A 9,705-nucleotide genomic window follows, 5' to 3' on the forward strand; every position below is an offset into this window, starting at 1 on the left:
TATATATATTGTACGTATTACTCGCAGCAACAGTGCGAAAATAGCTTTGTAATGATAAAAGGTTCGCTCGTTGTGATGAGCCCTTATACCCATCTACACCAACACTGTTGGAAATATTTATAATACCAAACCAAAAGGGTCTTTCGACTGTGATACGACAGGAGTTGCTATTACTCTGTCATTTGACCATCGCAAATTGTCATTGCCGCCCATTGAACTGCCCGGGTTTTTATTAACTAGAACATACTGTGATTTAGTGGTCTAGTATAATCGGTTCGTCGAGTCAGCTCCACGGAACGAATATGGGCCTTCAAACCCAGGCCCATTCCAGATAATTCAATTTTTTAATCAAGGCAAACTTGGTTAGGCGCTTTACAATTATCAGCGTGACTGATTATTATTATGAACAGGGTCGACTCAAGACGAGATAATATTAAGCACGACAGGGCTTAAATGTACACTTACTAAAATAGTGGAAATCGAATAAATATTTATTGATTCCTAATAGGTGAGAGCTGAGCTTTCTGCTGACTTCATTGTATAGCAAGACTGAAGTTTCTTGTGACATCGTATGTTGACATAAACTGAAAGACGATAATGACTCTGGTTGCAAAGTTTCGTTTACTTTCATTAACTTAACGGCTGCACCTAAGTGGTGCAAGATTTTAAATTATATCGAAATGCGTCTTAGATCTCCTTGGTGATACAATCTTTTCAGCCAAATTGATTAAGCGCGAAGAACGAGAAATATGTAGGTCACTGAGTGAATTTAAAAGTAGGGTTAGGACCCTTTAGGACGGGGCTACTCTTGGGTCTGAGTCTTTCAACACCATAATTGCGTATTTTGGCCCACTTTTAGATTGCTCACATTACGAATTTTGCTAAAGTAGTTTAGGAGACCGTCAGGAGCACAAAAAGGTTTCATAAACATCAATAGATGACATAAGATCACAGATTATATACATTTAGGTGTCTTTGTCCAAAGAAGAATCATATGTCTCTTTATTCTTTTCCACCGAACCGTCGAACTTCTCAGCTCGCTTAGATCCATAACAGGTAAAATTTTCTTCAGCTAGCATGTCGCAAGCTTTCTGCTATCAACGCTGGGCTTTAAGTACGATAATCTATAGTGGAAAGCACCCTCGTATATAATTGCCCTTTTCAGTTAGCCGTACTAACATCATTTAAACACACATGATTTAACGGATCATTCTACATGCTGTTAAGCTTAATGCGAATCTCCTACATGCACGGGTAAAAGGCGCATCCAGCATCAGGAACAACTGAATTTTACATGACTCGTATAAATCAATAACGTGTACTAGGTGTACCATCGAGAGGGGAAAATCGGATGTGTGATGAATATAATGTTTTTGTTTTTCAACTAACATTTTAATTTTATCATAAAGTGCACATGCTCAAACCATATATGGAACGAATGTGGCAAAAAAAAAGACACATTTACGTTCTTCTTATGAAATTTTCAGTGACGCTTTGGCTTAATTACAATTGGGACACAGTTGCAATTAAATTTGTTCGTTCAAGTATACTTATTGCCAGTTTCAGAAAATTACACAGAAGTAGATCCAAGCGTATTATGTAACACTATTTAGAAAGCTAATTCTGATCTGAGATTACATAACCAGTGAGTGCCTCGTTTAATAATGCCATTGTTCCGCGTAATCGGGCACAAATGACACCGTAGCACGTGTCTTAGAAATCTATATCATTCAGCTGAAGCACGAAAACTGGGCTATCCTGCCTCGATACAGCTCGTTATCGGCTGTTTGTGTATTTCGAAGGGAATGATCTGATAATGTTTTCAGCCCGAAACCCGCCTCTCGCAGTGGCGTGTTTGTAATGCATTGTTTTCTCATGGAAAACATGTGCTTCTTCTGTCACTTTGGATGCGCCCATTTTGCCGGCTTACAACGCCACCTGTGAGTCTTATCGTTGAGGATGATTTTGTCTGAAAACGTACCGTTTAATTAATCATTGTTATCGTGGAATTGATTATTCCACTCACCTTTCGCTGAACATGGGGCGCCGTTAGGTCAGTGGGATCTACTCGAATAAGTCGATTCGAACTTTCCGACTAATTTTGTTTTATTGTGACTACTGTAGTTTCGTCTAGCAAAAATAGAAACGACTCGCGATTCGTAGCGATTTTGAAGAAGTGTAGCAGTAGTAGTGATAACGTTAAATTTTTACATTTTTAATGAGACACTGCATCAGGGCTGGTAATCCACCGCAGCGAGAGGACCACCAGTTGCCGCTGGAAAAGCTTACTTCCGTCAGGGGGTTGAAGAGGTGGAATCGTTGGCTGCTTAGCTATTCTAGCTGTTGGGCTAAGCAGCGCAATTTTTCTAACTACCGCTGCGTCCGAGTTCTATCCTCATTGTCGCTACTGTCACAATCTTTACCGAGCTGCCGCTGCCGCTGTCGCTGTCGCTGCAACCCCCACGAGATCAATACCATCGTCTGTTCGATTACTTCATTTTGCCATCTAGTCGCCACTGACATCATTACAACTACGAAAGAATACAAGCAGCCCTCATTGTGATCGGCCGCTTGTTGGTGCCGATGTCGTAGCAACATTTATCGGTAGCTCGTTCATCTCAGCCTGATCGCTGGGAGATGCTTGGCGCCGTCTGTGTCCGGCTAGATCTCCCGCTGCTGCATAAAATGGAAGCGTACCCGCCGCTTGCTGTCTGCAGCTGGCGACTCAGACGAACGAACGGGACGAAATGGACAAAAGTTAAAGAGCTGAATTGAAGAGGAGAGGCAAATGCCTGCCGGTTGTCAGTGAAGTATCTGCGTCTACGGCATTTACATCTTTGGTATTGCCATTGCCATTGTAACATTAGAAACGTCGAGTATTTCTTAGGAGCCTGCCGACATTGTGCGTAACAAATTGTGACTAGCTATAGAAGTATTACGGCGCTTCTTCTAAAACGAATAACGTTAAGCCTTAATTACACACACACACACACACACACACCCAACCTACCATGGTTTATGATCTTAGAAAAAACACGAAGCTCGTCACAGCTCTCGTAATGGTTCGCTTTACAAACAGAAACCACATGCGTATTATCCTTCGACGGTCGGCGCGTACATAAACGTTAGCCTATTGATTTGTGTCACACGTTCGGAGAGTAAAGTATGCCAGTATTCATTTAATGGATATGTAGAATAGGCAGCAAACGCTTGACGGTCCTGCTTCATATTGAAAACAGCAGCAATGATAACAACAAAGAGCGACAACAATGTAAAGGACAACAACTGTTCCTGATAGCCAGACGCACGCTCGTAGGCCGGTATAATACGATCCAGGTGTGGGCGGACAAATATATGTCTCGGTTTTCCACTCCGGCTAATTATTTCCGTCATATCTCTGAGATCGGCCTCCGACCATAGGCGAACGAATCTCCCTATCGAGGCTATTACCGAGAGATAGCAATGCGCGGTTACTATCTGGAAGTGTTCGAGACGGCACAGAAGGTTGCCTGCAGGAAACGAAGATATCTCCTGAACATCGAGTTCTTACTCTATCCAGCTCGATCTCTCGTTCCATTCTCAAGCGGCAACAGTAGCCAAAAAGAATATCACGATCAGCTATTTTCGAAAGCGTGACAGACACTCCGTAGTAGCTTTTCAGCACAAATGATCCTGTACGCTACTGTGATCCGGAGGCAGGCGCATCTGTTCGCTTGTATCAGTCTCGATTGTGACGCCTACCTTTTCACTATCCGGCCTAACTGGGTCGCTTAGTAATTACTCTAGGGAGTGTATATTCAGCTATTTTAATATTAGTGCAAATAGCGTTCTATGGGGCTAACAATAGCTTCATCAACGAGCCGTTGTGGGTCGTAACTCGGTAAAAGCTGACCGGCAACTGGTAGGAATCAGCCCAGCAGTTGTTCGCCCTTGTCACCGATAGCCACTATCGGCAGCTGTGGCAATAGCCGAAAACTATTGAGACATAACATACGCCAGCAATAGTTCGCATAATGGGTCAATCAGTGGGGGCACACAACAATTTGACGTCATTACGCTTGGAGCGTATCGGTTTTTCGTTCTAGACAAGTGAAAATAGATCCACGATATGCGCGACAATGTCGAGTTTTTCTAGCCCAGGGTCTAACGCTTAAGTTTGAAACCTTTTCATGAATAAAGAAAGTGAGTAACTTTTAACGGTATTTTTATATCTAAGCTTTGCAATGGCAGATTTTGCGGTGAGGATTGTTTCGTAATGTCGGTATTTGTATAGCAGTTACTTAACAAAAATTGTGGTTATCATTTATTAATAATAATTACTAATTAAATTTCAACACTCATTTATTCCAAGGGGACGTAACGATAGGTATATGCTTATTACAAGTACTAGTATTGAGCGGTAACTGCATTGCATATATGGTATATACAATAGCATAGAGACAACGCTGCATCAGGACCATGAGCTCATAATAATGCAGAAATATGCTTGTCTGCTTCACGGTTCAGGCCCTGCTAGGTTCTACTGAGTATTGTACAACTGTATTGTGCCCTAAGAGTGACTGCAGTGTTCAGTCCGACAACGTAAAATAGCAAATGGCCACATAAAACGAACCGTCGTACGAGTTTCACCGTCGTCGTTCCAGGTAGTTTCTTTAATATACCTATATCCACAGATGTTTTTTCTGTCAACCCTGATATTAAAGGAAGGACATGTCGCGGTCTGTGGTGGTAAAATGACAAGGGTTACAGATTGGTTTGCTTCGGTGCTCTTCATTATCCACCCGCCTTGCAACAGCTATCCGTCGAATCCTCGTTCCGCGATTTTTTGCTATCGCCTTTATTAGAGGGAGTATTCGAAGCGAACTCAACTGGTTTCCAAACACTGACTTTTTAAGCTTTTCATTTTCATAATAATAATAATACGAATATTAAAATGTGTGTGAAAAAAAAATGTCTGTAAACGCTATTCTGTAATATTGAACTTTGAAGTGGCGTTCGAACACTTGGCTGCAGGTATAATTTTACACGGAATGATTGTAGATTTCAAATACTATCTTTCTGTTAAAAACCTGAAAAGCGTACGAAGACCTACAAGCTTCTAGATCCTATCACACAATAGAGACAAATCAGCATCCTTATGGCGAGGATTATGCAGGTTTCTGCTAGCAAGCGTTTGATCGAAAGTGAGTTATGATGTTAAGGCAGTGGGTTTAAACATGCTTTTTATCGATAACGGCAACGGTTTAGACGTAAATCGGACGTAGCACTAGAGGGTGTCGAGATTCGAGAGGTAATCTCTAAAAGCCGTTGCGCCTCAGCTTTATGACCAGTAACATCACTAGGCCAGGGTTATGGAAAGCTAAGTCTCGAGCTAGAGAAGTCGATCCTGAAACCTGCTGAGAGTGGTAGAAGGTAGCCCTAATTAATTCGCCTACAAATAGATTACGGGTTCTCAAACGGGTTGTTTGTATGCAATGCTGTGGATATTAACAAAATGTCCCCTAAGCCCCCTATCAGAATAGATAGATCAGAATGTTTACTTTCTTTTTGTTTGTTCGAGTATAGATTTGCTTTCAAAGGTTTTTTGGAAATAACAAGCTACGTAACGATATCAAAATCATGTACGTTGTCGTCGTCTCCTTCCTGGCTCGAGTCAAAGGAATCACTAACGAAAAGTTCTTAAGATGGTACGTGTTAGGCCACCTGGCGCCCGTAATAAGGGTAAAGCTACGAAAGGAGAGTACTATTGTTGGTGTCTATAAAAGAAAACTATGTTACACCGTATCAATTTGGTCGAATAAGAGGCACTGCCGAATGAAGTTCTGATTTATCCACCCTTTTCCAAGATTGGTAAATCCTTCGAGTAAAAACGGTCAAAAGGACAAAAGCAGAATTAGATTTTATCGGCTTTATCACAGAAAAGATGACAACTAATGAAATACATTCAAGTTCCATTATGCTTTAACTAGGTAAAACTTAACCTAGTCGATCATGCTCTGCAACCTAATCTGGTAACACCTAATTCGAAAACTTCTTTGGGGGTGGATTGGTTCTGAGACGTCTAATGTAGAGTAGTTCACAGTAAATGGAGAGTAAGTAACATGGCTTCACGAAAGGTTGGCGAGTTTAACTTACTAAGTTACTTAACTAATATGTTTAAGGCAGTAATGTGTTTTTTTTTTAAATAGAAATGCACCAAAACTTTATTTCTTCTATGTAGTAAATATGCAAGAAGGCATCTTATTTGGACGTCACACTAAGTATGAGAATATAGTAAAGCACCCTTTTAGCAGGTAGACGGCAAACAGTAACTTCCGATACTAACTAAAAGCAACGTCATTTCAAACAGCACTTGAAGAGAACGTAGTATAGTTTTTTACGTTTGCAAAAAAACAGCATTACAATCAGAGTCATAGAATTAACAATATTCGGATAATCATTCAGGAAGTGTTTTTACAGTTATTTTCAACGAGTGCTCACGTCTATATACTCGTAGAGTAATAGGAGGAACAGCAGCTGCTCAGTGTAGCCAATGGTGAGTTGTGTGCTCATTCACAAAATAAAATGGCATTGCTTACGCTGAGCTGTTTCTTCTTCAATTATACTGCTTTTCTTCTAATAAAAATTACAAATTGTTATATTGGATTATTGTAGAAAAATCAATTTTATAACACGATTCTAGAATAAACATTTAGATAAAGCTAACGTTCGATTTTTTTAAATACATATTCTACATGTATCGTTCAGATAAATCCGTGTTTCATAAATTTTAAGTTACACGTATTTTTTCATTCTCCTGACGCCCAGAGAAAATGGAAGTGTGGAAGATAATCACTTTAAAGGTAGGTTGAAAAAAAGAACGTGGCCATAGACGAATAAATAAAAATTAATCCTACGCAGCCTAGGACCTAAGTCCATTGTGTTTTGATTTCATCAGATGAAATCAAAGTGACCCTTATTGCATTGAGGAACAAAGGTGATACATTTAAAATATTTTTACAGGTTTAAACAATGGTAATACGAAGTAATTTGTATTTATACAAATAGCATCACTTGAATTATCTATGACAAAGTTCACAGATATGTTTTATGAAAACACATATTGACCTTTTCTTTGGGCCACCTTTAGTACCGTTATAATTATAGCCTACTAAGTATATTAAGGTGTGTCTTAGAGTGCAATTTAGTACCTAATAAATGTTTCAAGTTTCACGTCTGGAAGTGCTGTCAGATTTTTCAGACCAAATCGGACGACGACCCCGCGAACAAGCCAACAATGCATTCAGTCGGATCAACGTCAAGTCGCAAAATTACGGAACAACATAGAAATTTGGAAACAGCGAGACTCTCGTAGAGACTAAGAAAAAAAAAACACGGAGTATTTAATTGAATAACATTCTTTATTCACACAGATTGTGTATGTATTACGTGTTGTCGGGCTCTTTGCTTACAAACCATCTACGAATTAGATCATTAGTAATTAACGGCAGTCTCATAAGCGACGAGTGTTGAAGTCAAAGTTTAGCACCGCGACCGGCGCCTCCTGCTCCCATTACTAGAAATTTTATCAAGTTAACTACAGAAATGCTCAAGTGTATTTGTTATTCTATATGTGAGGATACATAGCTATACACTTTTGGACAGAAATGCTCGTGCCATTGCGGCCATACGACACAAACGCGCGATAGATTGCTCTCTGAAGTAATGAAAGATTGCAGTCACGACCAAAGCGAACGTATAGACTGAAATCATCGGCCTATAGCTTAGCTGAACCTCGGTTAGATGAACATCCCTCATATGGAGAATAGGAACACTGAGTAGAAAAGGGCCGACACAAAGACCCTGAAGGGTACTCGAGGGCTATTTCTCTACAACCAGCAGTATTATTAATTGCAACAAAAACTTTTACTTGCCAAACAGTAAGTCAGAATGTGATCGAATATTATTTTCTCTTGAACTCTCGAACTTGAAGCAGCCTATTGACTTTTGAACTACTGGGGGGTAGTTACCCACCGAAAGCTTGGTGTTTTCTTTGTGGATTAGCGTGACTAGTGAAACTCAGAACAAATCCGCCCCTATAGGACCGACATATTGCTATGAAAAAATGTTCTGAAAGATAGTAGGGCAGACGGGGGCATCTTATCTGGGATGGACCTATATTTTGCAGGGAGCTCTTTGAGTTTGCAGATGGTTAGGACGGTAGAAGTAGTTCAAGATTGAGTAAAAAACATCGGGAGTTGTCCATTATTGAGATAGTTCTTTTTCCTGCGGAGCCACAAAAAGCCAAGACATAGTCGAAAAGCTTTAGCCACTCATTAGAGAATCGGTCATAACTCATTATCATCAGACATTAGCGATGACGATGCCTGCTTGAAGCAAAGTGACAATTCCTCGAAAATAAAACCATATACAAGGTTTTGTGTAATTTAGACTTGATGTGAAGTGAAGGGCCGCAATAAACCATATTTTTGAAACGCTACCTCGGTACCATTAATTCACTAAGGCGTTCTATGCATGCCGCTATTCAAAGTAACAACTGAAATTGATTTCAAAGTTGCCAGTATAAACCCGAACATATTTTACCCCACTTGTATATGTGAAGCTAACGTCCGACCGTGCGGACGGCGCCAGTGCGAAAACTTACCTGACTCTGAACCTGTACCTTTCTAGAGTTACTGCTCACTCCCTTATTGAAACATTGTTGTAGTCTCAATATTCTGTTGCATTTACCCCGCTGCCCTATTACAATTAATTCCCAACTTTTACATCGACATATTTTAGCAATTATAAACAATGTCAACAAAAATTACAAGTTTACTCTGAATAGGTGCACATTTGGAGAACAAAAAAATATTTAAAATCCAATTTAGTGTCTGCGTTATAGAGGCGAAACAATAAACAGCTCAATATAATTTAAACAAATTTTCAATGATTGTTAAACAGATCACTAAACCAACAGTCTACTTGCCTAAGTTATTACCTCCGACGGAAAAGAAACTATGCCCCCCTCCTCGTTCCCGCCCCGTAAAAATATATTCTTCTAATTTAAGAACATCAACCATGTGCCGAGATGGTACATATTTTATCAACCATTTTGCAAATTAACCAAATTACCATAAAAGCCTCTGATATAATACGATAATACGGCTCATATTTTATCATTGCTTATTATTTTCAGTAAAAATCGCCATTTTACCCCTTATTAACGAAAATTCATGCCTGTTTTGTAGGGTTGGGAAAAATTATTTCCCTTTTGTATATAAGTCTTTCAGAAAGTATTAACTGCTGCCGAGGGAAAGTCATCAAAAAAAAAATCAACTCGCCCAAATTAGCATTACGCTCTATGGGAAAAAAATACTGTTCAGCAAATGCATAATACCAAAATATATAAACCATCTACAGAGAGAACATAACGGAATGAAATTTAACCGGAAAAGTACTCATTGATTTGAAGAATATAAGTTATGTGTCGTGACGGTTCATATTTCAACGATGCCCAACATTTTCGGCTCAATTCACCATTCTACTTTCTAATCACAAAAAGGAGAAAAGTCGAAGGTTCATCTCACAGCCAAAATCGACGGCGAAGGTAAGGCGTGTCGGCGGTTCGTGTGAAATGGGTGGTCATAGGGCGGGCAACACCTGTGGGCCTACACAGATGTGGTAACCTAAAAAGGCTAGCGAACATAACACCTTAAACTGAAA

Source organism: Varroa jacobsoni, unplaced genomic scaffold (genome assembly GCF_002532875.2).
Source record: "Varroa jacobsoni isolate VJ856 unplaced genomic scaffold, vjacob_1.0 scaffold_154, whole genome shotgun sequence".
Taxonomy (NCBI): Eukaryota; Metazoa; Arthropoda; class Arachnida; order Mesostigmata; family Varroidae; genus Varroa; species Varroa jacobsoni.